This window comes from Nerophis ophidion, linkage group LG08 (genome assembly GCF_033978795.1).
Source record: "Nerophis ophidion isolate RoL-2023_Sa linkage group LG08, RoL_Noph_v1.0, whole genome shotgun sequence".
Lineage (NCBI taxonomy): Eukaryota > Metazoa > Chordata > Actinopteri > Syngnathiformes > Syngnathidae > Nerophis > Nerophis ophidion.
In genome coordinates, this window is record NC_084618.1 from 2,831,584 (window position 1) to 2,851,379 (window position 19,796).

General features: G+C 45.0%; 1 protein-coding gene across 1 annotated transcript in view; it reads left to right on the top strand.

Moving 5' to 3' along the window:
- Window positions 1-903, top strand: part of LOC133557197 (synaptopodin 2-like protein) — a 31,399-nt gene extending 30,496 nt beyond the window's left edge. The window contains exon 5 of the mRNA XM_061907483.1: window positions 1-903. This exon is cut by the window's left edge and continues 4,368 nt beyond it. The gene's annotated coding sequence lies outside the window, so the exon portion shown is untranslated.
- The last annotated feature ends 18,893 nt before the right edge of the window (window positions 904-19,796 follow it).

The window sequence follows — 19,796 nt, forward strand, 5'->3', positions numbered from 1 at the left end:
TTTGGACACCACTGATCTGGAGACTCAGGTGATGAAAGTAAAAAATTAATTGGGGACATCTCTACGCTGCTGATCCGCTTGAGATGGTTTCCTGTGGACGGGACTCTCACTGCTGTCTTGGAGCCACTATGGATTGAACTTTCACAGTATCATGTTAGACCCGCTCGACATCCATTGCTTTCGGTCCCCTAGAGGGGGGGGGGGTTGCCCACATCTGAGGTCCTCTCCAAGGTTTCTCATAGTCAGCATTGTCACTGGCGTCCCACTGGATGTGAATTCTCCCTGCCCACTGGGTGTGAGTTTTCCTTGCCCTTTTGTGGGTTCTTCCGAGGATGTTGTAGTCGTAATGATTTGTGCAGTCCTTTGAGACATTTGTGATTTGGGGCTATATAAATAAACATTGATTGATTGATTGATTGATAAAAAAACATGACTTATTTTAAACGGTTTTTGAAGTGGGGCCCTTTTGGATTACCAATATTTTTAGTGGGATTTACTCCAAAAATAATAATGAATTATAATGAATTGATTACCTATTTAAGGGTCCAATTACTTTACTTCAAATATTCCACTTAGTATTATTTTTTTTTAAATATGACACATTTAGTATATTTGCCATAAAAAAACATGTGAAAATAAAAACAATACTTCGACAGACCTGAAGTTGATCCAGACATTGAAGCACTGAATAATAAAAACCTATTTTTGGTAATAGCATCTTTCATGTACAAAATGTATCAAAGTGGCCCCTCTTCATTCTTTCATTTTTCAATGTTTGGCCCTCGGGGTGACATGTTTGGACATCCCTGGTTCACACAAAACAAGCAAACAAATCTTCTTTCCCTCCCTTGGCTGTGATATGTAAAGCAACATTATGGCCAAATAAAAAGAGAGAAGACTCGCCTCAGCTGTCACTCTCTTTCTTCCACCCTCCTTACCTCCATTATCACTCTTTACCTCTCTTTGGGAATCTCACTTTCAATTGGAAACTCAAGAACATGTTTGTTGTCGCTCTCACCACACGGGGACGGTGTGGTTCTACAGCTGCTCCTCGGTCCTGCTACACCAGCTGAAGCAGACCTTTCAATAAGTTTTTCAACCTGGCCAAATCATTTTTTTTTAGATCTTTAAGATGGAAAGTGTAGCTGCCATTATGATGTGCACTCATGTCTTCACAGGACCGTAAGTCTTGAACTATACAAAGTATTTTAATGGTTGGAATCTGCACTTTTGCATGATATACTAGTTACTATGGTCATTTAATTAGTTACTATGGTCATTTAATTAGTTACTATGGTCATTTAATTAGTTACTATGGTCATCTAATTAGTTATTGTGACCATATAATAAATTACTATGGTAATAAATAAGTTACTGTGGCAATCTAATTAGTTCCTATGGTCATCTAATTACTTACTATGGGAATCTAATTAGTTACCATGGTAATCTAACTAGTTATTATGGTCGTCTAATTAGTTATTGTGACCATATAATAAGTTACTGTGGTAATAAAATAAGTTACTCTGGCAATCTAATTAGTTACTATGGTCATCTAATTACTTACTATGGGCATCTAATTAGTTACCATGGTAATCTAACTAGTTACTATGGTCGTCTAAGTAATTAATATGGTCATCTAATTAGTTACTATGGTCATCTAATAAGTTATTGTGACCATATAATAAGTTATTGTGGTAATCTAATTAGTTACCATGGTCATCTAATTAGTTAATATGGGCATCTAATTAGTTACCATGGTAATCTAACTAGTTACTATGGTCGTCTAATTAGTTAATATGGTCATCTAATTAGTTACTATGGTTATCGAATGAGTTACTACAGTCATCTATTTAGTTAATATGGTCATCCAATTAGTTACCATGGTCATCTAATTAGTTACTATGGGCATCTAATTAGTTACCATGGTAAACTAACTAGTTACTATGGTCGTCTAAGTAATTAATATGGTCATATAATTAGTTACTATGGTCATTTAATTAGTTACTATGGTCATCTAATTAGTTAATATGGGCATCTAATTAGTTACCATGGTAATCTAATTAGTTACCATGGTAATCTAACTAGTTACTATGGTCGTCTAATTAGTTAATATGGTCATCCAATTAGTTACCATGGTAATCTAACTAGCTATAACTGGGGCGGTATAGCTCGGTTGGTAGAGTGGCCGTGCCAGCAACTTGAGGGTTGCAGGTTCGATTCCCGCTTCCGCCATCCTAGTCACTGCCGTTGTGTCCTTGGGCAAGACACTTTACCCACCTGCTCCCAGTGCCACCCACACTGCTTTAAATGTAACTTAGATATTGGGTTTCACTATGTCAAGCGCTTTGAGTCACTAGAGAAAAGCGCTATATAAATATAATTAACTTCACTTCACTTAATATGGTCATATAATTAGTTACTATGGTCATTTAATTAGTTACTATGGTCATATAATTAGTTACTATGGTCATTTAATTAGTTACTATTGTCATCTAATTAGTTATTGTGACCATATAATAAGTTACTGTGGTAATCTAATAAATTACTGTGGTCATCTAATTAGTTACTATAGGCATCTAATTAGTTACCATGGTAATCTAACTAGTTACTATGGTCGTCTAATTAGTTAATATGGTCATCTAATTAGTTACTATGGTCATGTAATTAGTTACTATGGTCATCTAATTAGTTACTATGGTTATCGAATGAGTTACTACAGTCATCTATTTAGTTAATATGGTCATCCAATTAGATACCATGGTCATCTAATTAGTTACTATGGGCATCTAATTAGTTACCATGGTAATCCAACTAGTTAGTATGGTCGTCTAAGTAATTAATATGGTCATATAATTAGTTACTATGGTCATTTAATTAGTTACTATGGTCATCTAATAAGTTATTGTGACCATATAATAAGTTATTGTGGTAATCTAATTAGTTACCATGGTCATCTAATTAGTTAATATGGGCATCTAATTAGTTACCATGGTAATCTAACTAGTTACTATGGTCGTCTAATTAGTTAATATGGTCATCTAATTAGTTACTATGGTTATCGAATGAGTTACTACAGTCATCTAATTAGTTAATATGGTCATCCAATTAGTTACCATGGTCATCTAATTAGTTACTATGGGCATCTAATTAGTTACCATGGTAATCTAACTAGTTAGTATGGTCGTCTAAGTAATTAATATGGTCATATAATTAGTTACTATGGTCATTTAATTAGTTACTATGGTCATCTAATAAGTTATTGTGACCATATAATAAGTTACTGTGGTAATCTAATTAGTTACCATGGTCATCTAATTAGTTACCATGGTAATCTAACTAGTTACTATGGTCGTCTAATTAGTTAATATGGTCATCTAATTAGTTACTATGGTTATCGAATGAGTTACTATAGTCATCTAATTAGTTAATATGGTCATCCAATTAGTTACCATGGTCATCTAATTAGTTATTATGGGCATCTAATTGGTTACCATGGTAATCTAACTAGTTACTATGGTCGTCTAAGTAATTAATATGGTTATAAAATTAGTTACTATGGTCATTTAATTAGTGACTATGGTCATCTAATAAGTTATTGTGACCATATAATAAGTTACTGTGGTAATCTAATAAATTACTGTGGTAATCTAATTAGTTACCATGGTCATCTAATTAGTTACTATGGGCATCTAATTAGTTACCATGGTAATCTAACTAGTTACTATGGTAATAATGACAAAAGTAACACTTTCTTACGTCACGACTCTGGAGACCGATGAGCGTTGTCAGCAGGTTTAAAAACATTCAAAGGGCTGAAACCAAAAAGACAAACAACACCGTCAATATATACATAAGTTATGCAAATGTATTTACATATATGCTGTCATGCTTACCTTACAAGGCATGAGAAGGTAAACAAAAGTACATTTGTACGACGACCGCCATCTTCGATGACATGGCAAATTATCGATAATGAGCACATGACAAACTTCTCATTACACATCACAAATCATAAATTTAGCGAAAAAATATTTTAGACCAAAAACAAGTTTCAAAGTTCAACTTATGATACATACCGTTAAAGAAAATATATATGCAGTATTTCTTCGAAAATAGCCACCATAAAATACGTGCTGGCACCGCCTTGGCTTATGCAACTTCCGGTTAATAAGTTGGATTCAAAGTGCACACTTCTCAAAGATGTAGTACCTGCCCTGACCACATGATGGCGACAAATACAGATGTAATAGTGTACTGAAAGCCACTACTAGCGACCACGCAGTCTGATAGTTTATATATCAATGATGAAATATTAACATTGCAACACATGCCAATACGGCCGCTTTAGTTTAATAAATTGCCATTTTAAATTTTGCGCGAAGTAACCTGTTGAAAACGTCGCGGTATGATGACGCACCGTTCCCAGCTATAAGTCGTCTGCTTTAATCGCATAATTCCACAGTATTCTGGACATCTGTGTTGCTGAATCTTTTGCAATGTGTTCAATTAATAATGGAGACGTCAAAGAAGAAAGATGTAGGTAAGAAGCGATGTATTGCAGCTGCCTTTAGCGACACAAACACAGCCCGTGTTTCCTTGTTTACATTCCCGAAGGTGAAGCTTTACCTTGGAACAGAGCGGTCAAGCGAACATGGTTCCCTACCACATGTCAACCGGCAGGTTTCGGTGAGAAAATTGTGGTAATAAGTCAGCTCTTACCGTAGACATGAGCGGAGAGCTCGCGTCGTTCCTCGTACACCTGTCAAAGAGGCAGCTGCGGACTCTCTTGCCTCCACCGACCGCCCGCCCCTGAACGTGGGATGCTTCCAAAAAAAAATCTCAGCCCGGACTCAACGGCTGCCTTCGCTTCGCCTCGTCGAGAAACGTGGCTTCCCTCAGAGACACTGGCGTTCACCACACCCGTGGCCACACCCCTCCGATTTTCAGATACGACCATATAATCTCACTAAAACACTAGTAACACAATATGCAGATAAGGGATTTTCCAAAATGTTGCTGGTAAATGTGTCTAATAACATCTGAATCCCTCCCACTACCATCGTCTTTTTTTTTTTCTACTCCTTCACTCTCACTTTCCTCATCCACAAATCTTTCATCCTCGCTCAAATTAATGGGGAAATTCTCACTTTCTCGGTCCGAATCGCTCTCGCTGCTGATGGCCATGATTGTAAACAATGTGAGGAGCTCCACAACCCGTGACGTCACGCGCACGCTAGGGCCTATCTCAGCTGCATGTGGGTGAAAGGCGGATTACACCCTGGACAAGTCGCCACCTCATCGCAGTCAATGAAAACTACTGGACACAAATTAAGTTTGTACGGTGTACCGGTACCAATGTAGTATCGCGGTACTAATCAATTGAAATCGGTACTATGCCACCTTTGAAAAGTACCGGTACCGCTCTCTAGTCCGAGTGCCGCTTTGCGGGGGTGACTAAAGGTAAACATTTGAATAATAAACATTCAGATCTGCACAAGGAGTTATAAAAAGGTAATAATGTAGTTGTTACCTATGTCCTTGTCAGAATAATTGTATCTAAGTTATCACAAAACTTTTCCCGGCAAGCAGACAAAAGCTGTCTTTAATCCCGCCAAGCAGAATGCTTGTAAAACTCCACTGTGTAGGATGGGAAGCAACATGAAGGTGTTCTGTTTTTTTCCCTGTATTGTAATCAACAGAAATATATTGTATTGACTTGAGAACTACAAAACGAAGAGGAAGCAGGACCCGACTCCCCTCCAGGGACTTTTTCTGTGAACTGTTTTACCACCTTTTCTTTGAACTGTTGTAATCAAAGGCGATGGATGTTTATGACCCCCGTCCCTTAGAAACAGCTGCTGCCATGTAATCAGGGAAAGTCCAAATAAAAGAGGCGGCGTGGAATCTTTCGCCACAGCGTGACATCTCTCCTCAATTGAGTCAATTTTAATTCTGTCTCTGTTTAATTCCTTGCTTCTCGTCTTGTTTAATAGATGTCATCCGCCCTGCTGTTCGGTCCGGTGCAGACCTTAGACCAGGAGCACAGGGGAGACGTTCCCTTCAGGGTCGATGCCTTTTCATTTATATTTTACACTTGTAAAATTGTTCTTTGAATGTGAGTGTTTATTGTATTGTACGATTTTCTGTTAAAACAAAGCCAATATTGACATTTTTCGTAGTTCCCCTTTATTTGGAAAAGTATCAAAAAGTATCGATGTAAATTAATAGTATTGGGACAACCCTAACACAAATACATTATGGCTGTTAGCGAAGAAAAAGGAAATTAATCGCGCTGTCAGGTTCAAACAAGACAAGAAGCAAGGAATTAAACAGAGACAGAATTCAATTTGGCTCAATAAGGAGAAACGCGTGGACTTGTGTCCTGGTACAGAGTCTCACCACGCTCTGGCAAAAGATTGTACGCCTCCTCTTTTATTTAAACTTTCCCTGATTATGTGGCAACAGCTGTTTCTAAGGGAGGGGGGTCGTAAACAGCCATCGCCTTTGTTACAAAACAGTTCAAAGGAAAGGTCGTAAAACAGTTCAAAGAAGAAGTGCCTGGAGGGGAGTCAGGTCCTGCTTCCTCTCCGCTTTGTAGATCTCGGGTCAAGACAAAATCTTCCTGTGGATTACAATACATCAAAGAAACCGACGCCTTCATGTCGCTTCCTATCGTTTTGCAAGCCTTCTGCTTAGTGGGATCAAAGACAGCTTTTGTCCTCTCGCAGGGTGAGCTGAACTCAATGTATCAATCAATCAATGTTTACTTATACAGACCTAAATCACTAGTGTCTCAAAGGGCTGCACAAACCACAACACAAACCACTACGACATCCTCGGTAGGCCCACATAAGGGCAAGGAAAACTCACACCCAGTGGGACGTCGGTGACAATGATGACTATGAGAACCTTGGAGAGGAGGAAAGCAATGGATGTCGAGCGGGTCTAACATGATACTGTGAAAGTTCAATCCATAATGGATCCAAAACAGCCGCGAGAGTCCAGTCCAAAGAGGATCCAACACAGCAGCGAGAGTCCCGTTCACAGCGGAGCCAGCAGGAAACCATCCCAAGCGGAGGCGGATCAGCAGCGCAGGGATCTCCCAAGCCGATACACAGGTAAGCGGTCCATCCTGGGGCCCGACTCTGGACTCTAGACAGCCAGTACGTCATCCATGGCCACCGGATCGGACCGAACCCCCTCCACAAGCGAGAGTGGGACATAGGAGAAAAAGAAAAGAAACGGCAGATCAACTGGTCTAAAAAGGGAGTCTATAATCTGTAACACACAGTTTTGTGATAACTTAGATACACCGCAGGGTTCTTGAGGGTGCATGGGAGTTTGCCCAACCAGTCTACATGTGCTTTGTGGACTTGGAGAAGGCATTGGACCGTGTCCCTCGGGAAGTCCTGTGGGGAGAGCTCAGAGAGTATGGGATCATGGACTGTCTTATTGTGGCGGTCCACTCCCTGTATGATCAGTGTCAGAGCTTGGTCCGCATTGCCGGCAGTAAGTCGGACACATTTCCAGTGAGGGTTGGACTCCGCCAAGGCTGTCCTTTGTTACCCATTCTGTTCAGAACTTTTATGGACAGAATTTCTAGGCGCAGTCAAGGCGTTGAGGGGTTCCGGTTTGGTGACCGCGGGATTAGGTCTCTGCTTTTTGCAGATGATGTGGTCCTGATGGCTTCCCCTGGCCAGGATCTTCAGCTCTCACTGCATCGGTTTGCAGCCGAGTGTGAAGCGACCGGAATGAGAATCAGCACCTCCAAGTCCGAGTCCATGGTTCTCGCCCGGAAAAGGGTGGAATGCCATCTCCGGGTTGGGGAGGAGACCCTGCCCCAAGTGGAGGAGTTCAAGTACCTAGGAGTCTTGTTCACGAGTGAGGGAAGAGTGGATCGTGAGATCGACAGGCGGATCGGTGCGGCGTCTTCAGTAATGCGGACGTTGTACCGATCCGTTGTGGTGAAGAAGGAGCTGAGCCGGAAGGCAAAGCTCTCAATTTACCGGTCGATCTACGTTCCCATCCTCACCTAAGGTCATGAGCTTTGGGTCGTGACCGAAAGGATAAGATCACGGGTACAAGCGGCTGAAATGAGTTTCCTCCCCCGTGTGGCGGGTCTCTCCCTTAGAGATAGGGTGAGAAGCTCTGCCATCCGGGAGGAACTCAAAGTAAAGCCGCTGCTCCTCCACATGGAGAGGAGCCAGATGAGGTGGTTCGGGCATCTGGTCAGGATGCCACCTGAACGCCTCCCTAGGGAGGTGTTTAGGGCACGTCCAACCGGTAGGAGGCCACGGGGAAGACCCAGGACACGTTGGGAAGACTATGTCTCCCGGCTGGCCTGGGAACGCCTCGGGATCCCCCGGGAAGAGCTAGACGAAGTGGCTGGGGAAAGGGAAGTCTGGGTTTCCCTGCTTAGGCTGTTGCCCCCGCGACCCGACCTCGGATAAGCGGAAGAAGATGGATGGATGGATGGATACAATTTTTCGGACGGCGCCGTCATGTAAACCGCAGGTTTAAAGCGTAGGAAATATGTAATTCTCCCGTCCAAAAAAACAAACAATCCTCTCACCTCAAGTCCAGCCGCTTTACGCCATGGGACCAAATTCTTCATGCCGCATTTCTTGACCAAGAGCGCCCTCCGGTGGCAAAATATAAGAAGTGCAACAACCTTCCTGTTCCAAATCTGAGGAGCACAGGCCGGTCCAGTCCGGGGTCAGTTGTCCCGCATGTCACAGGCAACACCTGACGGCCTCGTCGTTGTCGAATCCAAACGGGGGGGGGGTTAGGATCCGACCTTTGACCCCCCCGGCCGGGATCGGGTGACTCCGATGCTAACTTTAGCGGCTAATTTTAAACCAGCGCCACAGTTCCGCCTTTTAAACGCCCGCGTTTTTTTTTGTCAAAAAGACATTTTAACGCCTGCGTGCTCCTCTCTCTCTTAACTCGCCCACAATCCTCCATTTTTTTCAGCTAAAAAAAGAGTCAACTCAAAGGGGGAGTGCTTTGAGGTCAAAGGTCACAGATTGGTGCCGTGTACTTGTCTTTATGAGGGTTTACAGCTGTCACAGTCCAAAATAAAGACCGGAGACTTTTGCCAAGCTGCGGGTCGAGGGCTCCAAAAGGGCCACAGGTGTTTTTTTTTTTTTTTTTTTTAGTGATGCAGAATGTGAGTCTAAGGCACAGGTGTCCAACTCAAGGCCCGGGGGTCCAGATCTGGCCCGCCACATCATTGCATGTGGCCCTGCGAAAGCCTGGGGAAAATGGGTGTTAATAAAATAATTCTTGTTTTTTTTTACTAAATGCAAATAATTATTTAGTTTTGACAGGAAAAAATGCAAATCTTTTAGATGTTATTATCTAATCGAGCCAAATATTACATTATTGTATAATATATTACAATAATAGGTTAGTAAAGATAACATGGAAAAGTGAAGTGAATTATATTTACATAGCGCTTTTCTCTAGAGACTCAAAGCGCTTTACATAGTGAAACCCAATATCTATTTTTTTTTTTTATTTAAAGCAGTGTGGGTGGCACTGGGAGCAGGTGGGTAAAGTGTCTTGCCCAATGATGGCGGAAGCGGGAATCGAACCTGCAACCCTCAAGTTGCTGGCACGGCCGCTCTACCAACCGAGCTATACCGCCTAGAACAGGGGTCACCAACACAGTGCCCACGGGCACCAGGTCGCCCGTAAGGACCAGATGAGTCGCCCGCTGGCCTGTTCTAAAAATAGCTCAAATAGCAGCACTTACCAGTGAGCTGCCTCTATTTATTAAATTTTATTTATTTACTAGCAAGCTGGTCTGTTGCGATCTGCTGCTCAGATCTTCACGTGTTTGTTTTTTCATTCTCTGTCTCGCCCCGCACACCTGCTAATAATTATCACCCTCCTATTTAAGCTCACCTTTTCTGTTCACTCATTCTCGGATCCTAATTTGCCCACGCGCATCAGTGACGACTCTCATCATTCGTATGTATTTTCTCGCTAGCTCTCACGCCAAGCCACTTTATTGTCTAGCTTTCATGCTAAATGTTTTGTTTACTCTTTCTCTTTACACCAGTATTTTTGTTCATAGACTTTTGTTATTAAATAAATACCTTATATCTTACTTTTGCTGTGTTCTGCTTCGACGCATCCACGGGAAAACCACACCGGCATTGCCATGCCGAAGAAGAGTCCTCACAGTAGGATCCGAGCATTAAAGAGTTTTTCCGCGTCTGGCAACCACGAGGAGACCTTCGACGAAGGCACATGGAGGGTATTCCGAGCGATGGAGGCTGAGACTCTCCGATGCAATCCAGACGAAAGCATGATGTGGGACCTGGAGGGAAGACTGGTTCCGATCGATGCTTCCGGGAGCGGTGAGTTTCCCTCCCGCAGCGCTCGCGCTCGTCCGCGTCGGCGGAAGCCGCGAAGTATGGCTTCGTCGGGCGACAGAGCCTTTCCCACTCCATGTCTCCCTCCTCACGAACACAGCAGCCTACAGTCGGCACACAGGACCCCTACACCATTGTTTGGGGACCCAATAACACACTTTGCTAACAGTTTTACCGACTGGGCAAATTCCCAACTTGTGTCCCGCGCAGATGACGTCATTTCGTCGACGCCCCCCGGTGGCGCGGGCCCGTCCTCCGATGATGACGTCATCAACAAGGAATTTTTAGGGGAAGATTCGTTTTCTCAGCCATTTTCAAATGACAATAACATTAATAATAAGATACAAAAGTATCAGGATATTTTTTCTTATTATTCTAGTCAACCTCAGTCACCTAGTTTTTCTTCTAACCCACCGTTTAAACCTCATTCTCTGCCCAAGTCCAAAGTTTTTTCTCCCTTTTCAAAGGGACACTCTGGACAATATAGAGGGGAGGGGTCTGCCTGCCTCCAAACCTCCCACCACCCTCCCTTATGGTCAGTCCCTGACCACAGGGAACGGGTCTGGGATTCCCGTCTGGAGGGGGGGGCTACGGCCTATAGCTGTGTTGCGGAGGTAGGGCAGACGCTACCTCTTCTTAAAACTACTAAGCCTCCTAGCCCTCCACCTGTTTTTCCCCTGGCCAAGTCTCAACGGCCTTGTAGACCTCCTCCACCTGTTTTTCCCCCGGCCAAGTCTCAACGGCCTTGTAGACCTCCTCCACCTGTTTTTTCCCCGGCCAAGTCTCAACGGCCTTGTAGACCTCCTCCACCTGTGTTCCGTCCGAACCCTAGTCCTTACCCAAGTTCTTGTCCGAGCCCCAGTGTTACTGTAAGTCCTAGTCTTTGTCCTAGTCCTTGCCCGAGCACCAGTTTGATTGTTAGTCCCAGTCCTTGCCCAAGCCCTAGTTTGACCGTTCGTCCTAGTTCTTGCCCAAGCCCTGGTATGACTGTAAGTCCTGGTCGTTGCCCAAGCCCTTCTCAAAGCACTAGTGTGATTGTAAGTCCTGGTCCTCTCTCAAGTCCTTGCCCGAGTCCTAGTGTTTGTCTTATCACTCATCATAGTCCTAGTCCTGCTCACAGCCAGTCCCCTAGTTCTCCTCGGCAGACCCCTGTGCCTGCTCCTCGGCTGAAGCCGACACCTGCTCCTCGGCTGAAGCCGACACCTGCTCCTCGGCTGAAGCCGACACCTGCTCCTCGGCTGAAGCCGACACCTGCTCCCAGTCTGGTTCTCACACCAGCACATGACACTAACCTGGTTTTCACGCCAGAATTCGACTCTCGCCTGGTTCACACACCAGCAGCTTTTTCGGGCCTGGTTCTCACACCAGTTTTGAACTCTAGTCTGGTTCTCACACCAGTTTTGAACTCTAGCCTGGTTCTCAAACCAGCACTAGACTCCCACCTGGTTCTCACACCAGCCTCCGACCCAGAACTGGTTCTCATACCAGTTACAGACTTTAGCCTGGATCTCACTCCAGCAACAGCTCCAAAGCTGGAGCCCACTCCAGTACCAGCTCCAGAGCTGGAGCCTACTCCAGCACCAGTGTCGACGACGGGGCTGGAGCCCACACCAACGTCGACAACAGGGCTGGAGCCTACAACTGTGTCGACAGGGCTGGAGCCTACTCCAGTACCAGCTCCACGCCGCCAAGCGCCGGTACCAGCTCCACGCCGCCAAGCGCCGGTACCAGCTCCACGCCGCCAAGCGCCGGTACCAGCTCCACGCCGCCAAGCACTGCCGACGACTAATACGCCTGCCTCTACGACGTCGCCGTTTGCTTCTACGCTGATGACTCCTGCGGCTCCCAGGCCGCCTCCGACGACTCCTGCGGCTCCCAGGCCGCCTCCGACGACTCCTGCGGCTCCCAGGCCGCCTCCGACGACTCCTGCGGCTCCCAGGCCGCCTCCGACGACTCCTGCGGCTCCCAGGCCGCCTCCGACGACTCCTGCGGCTCCCAGGCCGCCTCCGACGACTCCTGCGGCTCCCAGGCCGCCTCCGACGACTCCTGCGGCTCCCAGGCCGCCTCCGACGACTCCTGCGGCTCCCAGGCCGCCTCCGACGACTCCTGCGGCTCCCAGGCCGCCTCCGACGACTCCTGCGGCTCCCAGGCCGCCTCCGACGACTCCTGCGGCTCCCAGGCCGCCTCCGACGACTCCTGCGGCTCCCAGGCCGCCTCCGACGACTCCTGCGGCTGCAGCACCCGCATCATCCTCGCCAGCTGCACTCGGGCCTGCTTTGGCTGCAGTCCCCGCACCCTCGTCTGCTGCTTCCAAGCCTGCTGGGATTTCGGTGCTGAGGCGTCGTCCACCACGTCGATCACGGGCGTGGCCTCTGCGAGGTCATCCTCCTCGCCAGACACTCCCTCCTCCATGTCGGCCACGGATGTGGCCGTGCCCGGGTCGTCCGCCTCGCCGGGCACCTCATCCTGCGATGCGGCCACTAATGTGGCCTTTTCGAGGTCGCCCGCCAAAACTTTTTCGGCAGCAGCGTTCCACCCGCCGCCGCCACATGATGTGTCCTCGGTGGATTCGGGGACATGCGATCTGGCGACCCTCCACCGTGGCCTCCCTCCGCCCTCCCTTCGTTTGTGAACTTTTCTGGTTTTGGGGAGGGGGTTCAAGTTTTTGTTTGTTTTTTAAGACATCTGGTATCTGTCTTTTGTTGGGGGGGAATACTGTTGCGATCTGCTGCTCAGATCTTCACGTGTTTGTTTTTTCATTCTCTGTCTCGCCCCGCACACCTGCTAATAATTATCACCCTCCTATTTAAGCTCACCTTTTCTGTTCACTCATTCTCGGATCCTAATTTGCCCACGCGCATCAGTGACGACTCTCATCATTCGTATGTATTTTCTCGCTAGCTCTCACGCCAAGCCACTTTATTGTCTAGCTTTCATGCTAAATGTTTTGTTTACTCTTTCTCTTTACACCAGTATTTTTGTTCATAGACTTTTGTTATTAAATAAATACCTTATATCTTACTTTTGCTGTGTTCTGCTTCGACGCATCCACGGGAAAACCACACCGGCATTGCCATGCCGAAGAAGAGTCCTCACATGGTCGACATTTTTAATTCTAAGAGAGACAAAACTCAAATAGAATTTGAAAATCCAAGAAAATATTTTAAAGACTTGGTCTTCACTTGTTTAAATAAATTCATTCATTTTTTTACTTTGCTTCTTATAACTTTCAGAAAGACAATTTTAGAGAAAAAATACAAGCTTAAAAATGATTTTAGGATTTTTAAACACATATACCTTTTTACCTTTTAAATTCCTTCCTCTTCTTTCCTGACAATTTAAATCAATGTTCAAGTATTTCTTTTATTGTAAAGAATAATAAATACATTTTAATTTCATTCTTCATTTTAGCTTCTGTTTTTTCGATGAAGAATATTTCTGAAATTTTTCTTCAAAGTTATTATGATTAAAATTAAAATAAAAATAATTCTGGCAATTCTACCAAATTTGTAGAATGACATTTAAATCTTTTTTCAATTTGTTCTGGAAAATCTAAAAGAAGTAATGATTTTTTCTTTGCTAGACATATAGCTTGGTCCAATTTGTAATATATTCTAACAAAGTGCAAATTGGATTTTAACCTATTTAAAACATGTCATCAAAATTCTAAAAATTATCTTAATCAGGAAAAATTACTAATGATGTTCCATAAATCATTTTTTTAATTTTTTCAAAAAGATTCGAATGAGCTATTTTCTACCATGAATTGATGAAGGTGGACCCCGTACTTAAACAAGTTGAAAAACTTATTGGGGTGTTACCATTTAGTGGTCAATTGTACGGAATATGTACTGTACTGTGCAATCTACTAATAAAAGTTTCAATCAATCAATCAATCAATCAAAGCTAGTTTTTCTCTTCTTTTTTTCGGTTGAATTTTGAATTTTAAAGAGTCGAAATTGAAGATAAACTATGTTTCAAAATTTAAATTTCATTTTTTTCATGTTTTCTCCTCTTTTAAACGGTTCAATTAAGTGATTTTTCATCATTTATTCTCGACAAAAACCTTCCGTAAAAGGAAAAAAATGTACGACGGAATGACAGACAGAAATACCCTTTTTTTTTATATTGATCTGTTCCTATGTATATTTATTAATATTAATATTAAGGTAGAGTTAAAGGTAAATTGAGCAAATTGTCTATTTCTGGCAATTTATTGAAGTGTGTATCAAACTGGTAGCCCTTGGCATTAATCAGTACCCAAGAAGTAGCTCTTGCTTTCAAAAAGGTTGCTGACCCCTGGTCTAGAGAATAGGAACTGGGTGTAATAATATGATGTGATTATATTTATATCATCCATCCATCCATCCATCCATTTTCTTCCGCTTTTCCGAGGTCGGGTCGCGGGGGCAGCAGCCTAAGCAGAGAAGCCCAGACTACCCTCGCCCCAGTCACTTCAATGCTGTCAAATGATATTTATTAAAAAAAAAAAAAGTCAGATCAATTTAAGTTTTGATTAATCACAGGTTATTTTAATACATTAAAAAAAACGGCCTTCTGAAGGCAGATGTGGCCCTAAAAAAACATCAAAAAAATTAAATCTTATATTCGAGGGTTAGATTATTATTATTTTTTTTTAAAATCAGATCAATTTGAGTTTTGATTAACCACAGGTTATTTTAATACATTTTTTTTATAAAGCGACCTTCTGAAGGCATATGTGGCCCTAGATGAAAACAAGTATGACCCCCCCGGTCTAATGCAAACACCAACAGTTTCAAACCGTCATCCTCACGCGTGATGTCGGCAAATCCCGCGAGATTTCAGCTCAGTGAGCATTAGCAACGTTTTCTATCGAGAATTTAATTTCATTTATTTAATGTTATGAATTATCGATCTATTTAAGGCTCCAATTACTTCACATCTAATATTACACTTTGACAATATTTTGGGGGGGAATTACTACATATTTTGTAAGTTTGCCATAACAAAGTTTTCTTTATATTTATATATATATATATATATATATATATATATATATATATATATATATATATATATATATATATATATATATATATATATATATATATATATATATATATATATAATTTATTTTAACGTTATTAGTTTTTGCAAATGTGTTTTTTTTGTTTTATATATATATATATATATATATATATATATATACTGTATATATATATATATATATATATATATATATATATAATTAAAAAAACACATTTATATGTATATATATATATATATATATATATATAAAATAAAAAAAACACATTTGCAAAAACTAATAAAGTTAAAATAAATGATTTTTTACACTTTTATGGTTACCCTGTGAAGACTCTTCTTCGGCATGGTAATGCCGGTGTAGTTTTCCCGTGGATGCGTCGAAGCAGAACACAGCAAAGGTAAGATATAAGGTATTTATTTAATAACAAAAGTCTATGAACAAAAATACTGGTGTAAAGAGAAAAAGTAAACAAAAGACGCTAGCGTGAAAGCTAGGATAAAACAAGGAAAACTAAAACTTGGTACGAGGACACAAAAGAGTAAACAAAACATTTAGCATGAAAGCTAGACAATAAAGTGGCTTGGCGTGAGAGCTAGCGAGAAAATACATACGAATGATGAGAGTCGTCACTGATGCGCGTGGGCAAATTAGGATCCGAGAATGAGTGAACAGAAAAGGTGAGCTTAAATAGGAGGGTGATAATTATTAGCAGGTGTGCGGGGCGAGACTAGCAGGTGGACTGATGTGTAACCATAGTGATGGATAAAAACAGGAAATAAACGGGTCAGACAGAGAATGAAAAAACAAACACGTGAAGATCTGAGCAGCAGATCGCAACAGTATTCCCCCCCAACAAAAGACAGATACCAGATGTCTTAAAAAACAAACAAAAACTTGAACCCCCTCCCCAAAACCAGAAAGTTCACAAACGAAGGGAGGGCGGAGGGAGTCCACGGTGGAGGGTCGCCAGATCGCATGTCCCCGAATCCACCGAGGACACATCATGTGGCGGCGGCGGGTGGAACGCTGCTGCCGAAAAAGTTTTGGCGGGCGACCTCGAAAAGGCCACATTAGTGGCCGCCTCGCAGGATGAGGTGCCCGGCGAGGCGGACGACCCGGGCACGGCCACATCCGTGGCCGACATGGAGGAGGGAGTATCTGGCGAGGAGGATGACCTCGCAGAGGCCACGCCCGTGGTCGACGTGGTGGACGACGCCTCAGCACCGAAATCCCAGCAGGCTTGGAAGCAGCAGACGAGGGTGCGGGGACTGCAGCCAAAGCAGGCCCGAGTGCAGCTGGCGAGGATGATGCGGGTGCTGCAGCCGAAGAAGGCGTCGGAGGCGGCCTGGGAGCCGCAGGAGTCGTCGGAGGCGGCCTGGGAGCCGCAGGAGTCGTCGGAGGCGGCCTGGGAGCCGCAGGAGTCGTCGGAGGCGGCCTGGGAGCCGCAGGAGTCGTCGGAGGCGGCCTGGGAGCCGCAGGAGTCGTCATCGACGTGAATGCAGGCGTAGTCGTCGGTGGCGCTGGTGTGGGTTCCAGCCCCGTCGTCGGCGCTGGTGTGGGCTCCAGCCCCGTCGTCGGCGCTGGTGTGGGCTCCAGCCCCGTCGTCGGCGCTGGTGTGGGCTCCAGCCCCGTCGTCGGCGCTGGTGTGGGCTCCAGCCCCGTCGTCGGCGCTGGTGTGGGCTCCAGCCCCGTCGTCGGCGGTGCTTGGCGGCGCGGAGCTGGCACCGGTGCTTGGCGGCACGGAGCTGGCACCGGTACCTGTCGTGGTGCTGGTACCGGAGTGGGCTCCAGCCTTGGAGTTTGTGCTGGCGTGAGAACCAGTTTAGAGTCTGAAACTGGCGTGAGAACAAGGCTAGAAACATTTTCTGGTGTGAAAACCAGGCGAGAGTCTAATTCTGGCGTGAAAACCAGGCGAGAGTCTAATTCTGGCGTGAAAACCAGGTCAGAGTCTAATTCTGGCGTGAAAACCAGGTCAGAGTCTAATTCTGGCGTGAAAACCAGGTCAGAGTCTAATTCTGGCGTGAAAACCAGGTCAGAGTCTAATTCTGGCGTGAAAACCAGGTCAGAGTCTAATTCTGGCGTGAAAACCAGGTCAGAGTCTAATTCTGGCGTGAAAACCAGGTCAGAGTCTAATTCTGGCGTGAAAACCAGGTCAGAGTCTAATTCTGGCGTGAAAACCAGGTCAGAGTCTAATTCTGGCGTGAAAACCAGGTCAGAGTCTAATTCTGGCGTGAAAACCAGGTCAGAGTCTAATTCTGGCGTGAAAACCAGGTCAGAGTCTAATTCTGGCGTGAAAACCAGGTCAGAGTCTAATTCTGGCGTGAAAACCAGGTCAGAGTCATGTGCTGGCGTGAAAACCAGGTCAGAGTCATGTGCTGGTGTGAGAACCAGACTGGGAGCAGGTGTCGGCTTCAGCCGAGGAGCAGGTGTCGGCTTCAGCCGAGGAGCAGGTGTCGGCTTCAGCCGAGGAGCAGGTGTCGGCTTCAGCCGAGGAGCAGGTGTCGGCTTCAGCCGAGGAGCAGGAGTCGGCTTCAGCCGAGGAGCAGGAGTCGGCTTCAGCCGAGGAGCAGGCACAGGGGTCTGCCGAGGAGAACTAGGGGACTGGCTGTGAGCAGGACTAGGACTATGATGAGTGATAAGACAAACACTAGGACTCGGGCAAGGACTTGAGAGAGGACCAGGACTTACAATCACACTAGTGCTTTGAGAAGGGCTTGGGCAATGACCAGGACTTACAGTCATACCAGGGCTTGGGCAAGAACTAGGACAAACGGTCAAACTAGGGCTTGGGCAAGGACTGGGACTAACAATCAAACTGGTGCTCGGGCAAGGACTAGGACAAAGACTAGGACTTACAGTAACACTGGGGCTCGGACAAGAACTTGGGTAAGGACTAGGGTTCGGACTAAGACCACGAGGGGAATCAGTACTAATATTACAAAGGCAAGAAACAAGACTCGGGACCGGACTCGAAACAGGACTCGGACTACGGATCAGTCTACGAGTGGAACTAGGACTACGACGACTACGAGAAAGACTAGGACTACAACTAGAATCAGAACGGAAACTCGGACCAGGACTTGGACTACGACTCAGTCTACAAGTCGGTCTACGAGTAGGACTAGAGCATGGGCTACGAAGAAGGCTGGGACTCGAACTCTGAGAGAGACTGTGACTAAAACTAGAACTAGGGCACAGACGGAACACAAGTGGAGGAGGTCTAAGAGGGCGTGACTTGACCGGGGAGAACACAGGTGGAGGAGGTCTACTAGGAGGAGCTAAGCGTTTAGCGGGCCGAAAAACAGGTAAAGGTGGCCTACATGGAGGTTTTTGTTTAGCAGTTTTAAGAACAGGTAGCGTCTGCCCTACCTCCGCAACACAGCTATAGGCCGTAGCCCCCCCCTCCAGACGGGAATCCCAGACCCGTTCCCTGTGGTCAGGGACTGACCATAAGGGAGGGTGGTGGGAGGTTTGGAGGCGGGCAGACCCCTCCCCTCTATATTGTCCAGAGTGTCCCTTTGAAAAGGGAGAAAAAACCTTGGACTTGGGCAGAGAATGAGGTTTAAACGGTGGGTTAGAAGAAAAACTAGGTGACTGAGGTTGACTAGAATAATAAGAAAAAATATCCTGATACTTTTGTATATTATTATTAATGTTATTGTCATTTGAAAATGGCTGAGAAAACGAATCTTCCCCCAAAAATTCCTTGTTGATGACGTCATCATCGGAGGACGGGCTTGCGTTACCGGGGGGCGTCGACGAAATGACGTCATCTGCGCGGGACACAAGTTGGGAATTTGCCCAGTCGGTAAAACTGTTAGCAAAGTGTGTTATTGGGTCCCCAAACAATGGTGTAGGGGTCTTGTGTGCTGACTGTAGGTTGCTGTGTTCGTGAGGAGGGAGACATGGAGTGGGCAAGTCTCTGTCGCCCGACGAAGCCATACTTCGCGGCTTCCGCCTACGCGGACGAGCGCGAGCGCTGCGGGAGGGAAACTCACCGCTCCCGGAAGCATCGATCGGAACCAGTTTTCCCTCCAGGTCCCACATCATGCTTTCGTCTGGATTGCATCGGAGAGTTTCAGCCTCCATCGCTCGGAATACCCTCCATGTGCCTTCGTCGAAGGTCTCCTCGTGGTTGCCAGACGCGGAAAAACTTTTTAATGCTCGGATCCTACTGTGAAGACTCTTCTTCGGCATGGTAATGCCGGTGTAGTTTTCCCGTGGATGCGTCGAAGCAGAACACAGCAAAGGTAAGATATAAGGTATTTATTTAATAACAAAAGTCTATGAACAAAAATACTGGTGTAAAGAGAAAAAGTAAACAAAAGACGCTAGCGTGAAAGCTAGGATAAAACAAGGAAAACTAAAACTTGGTACGAGGACAC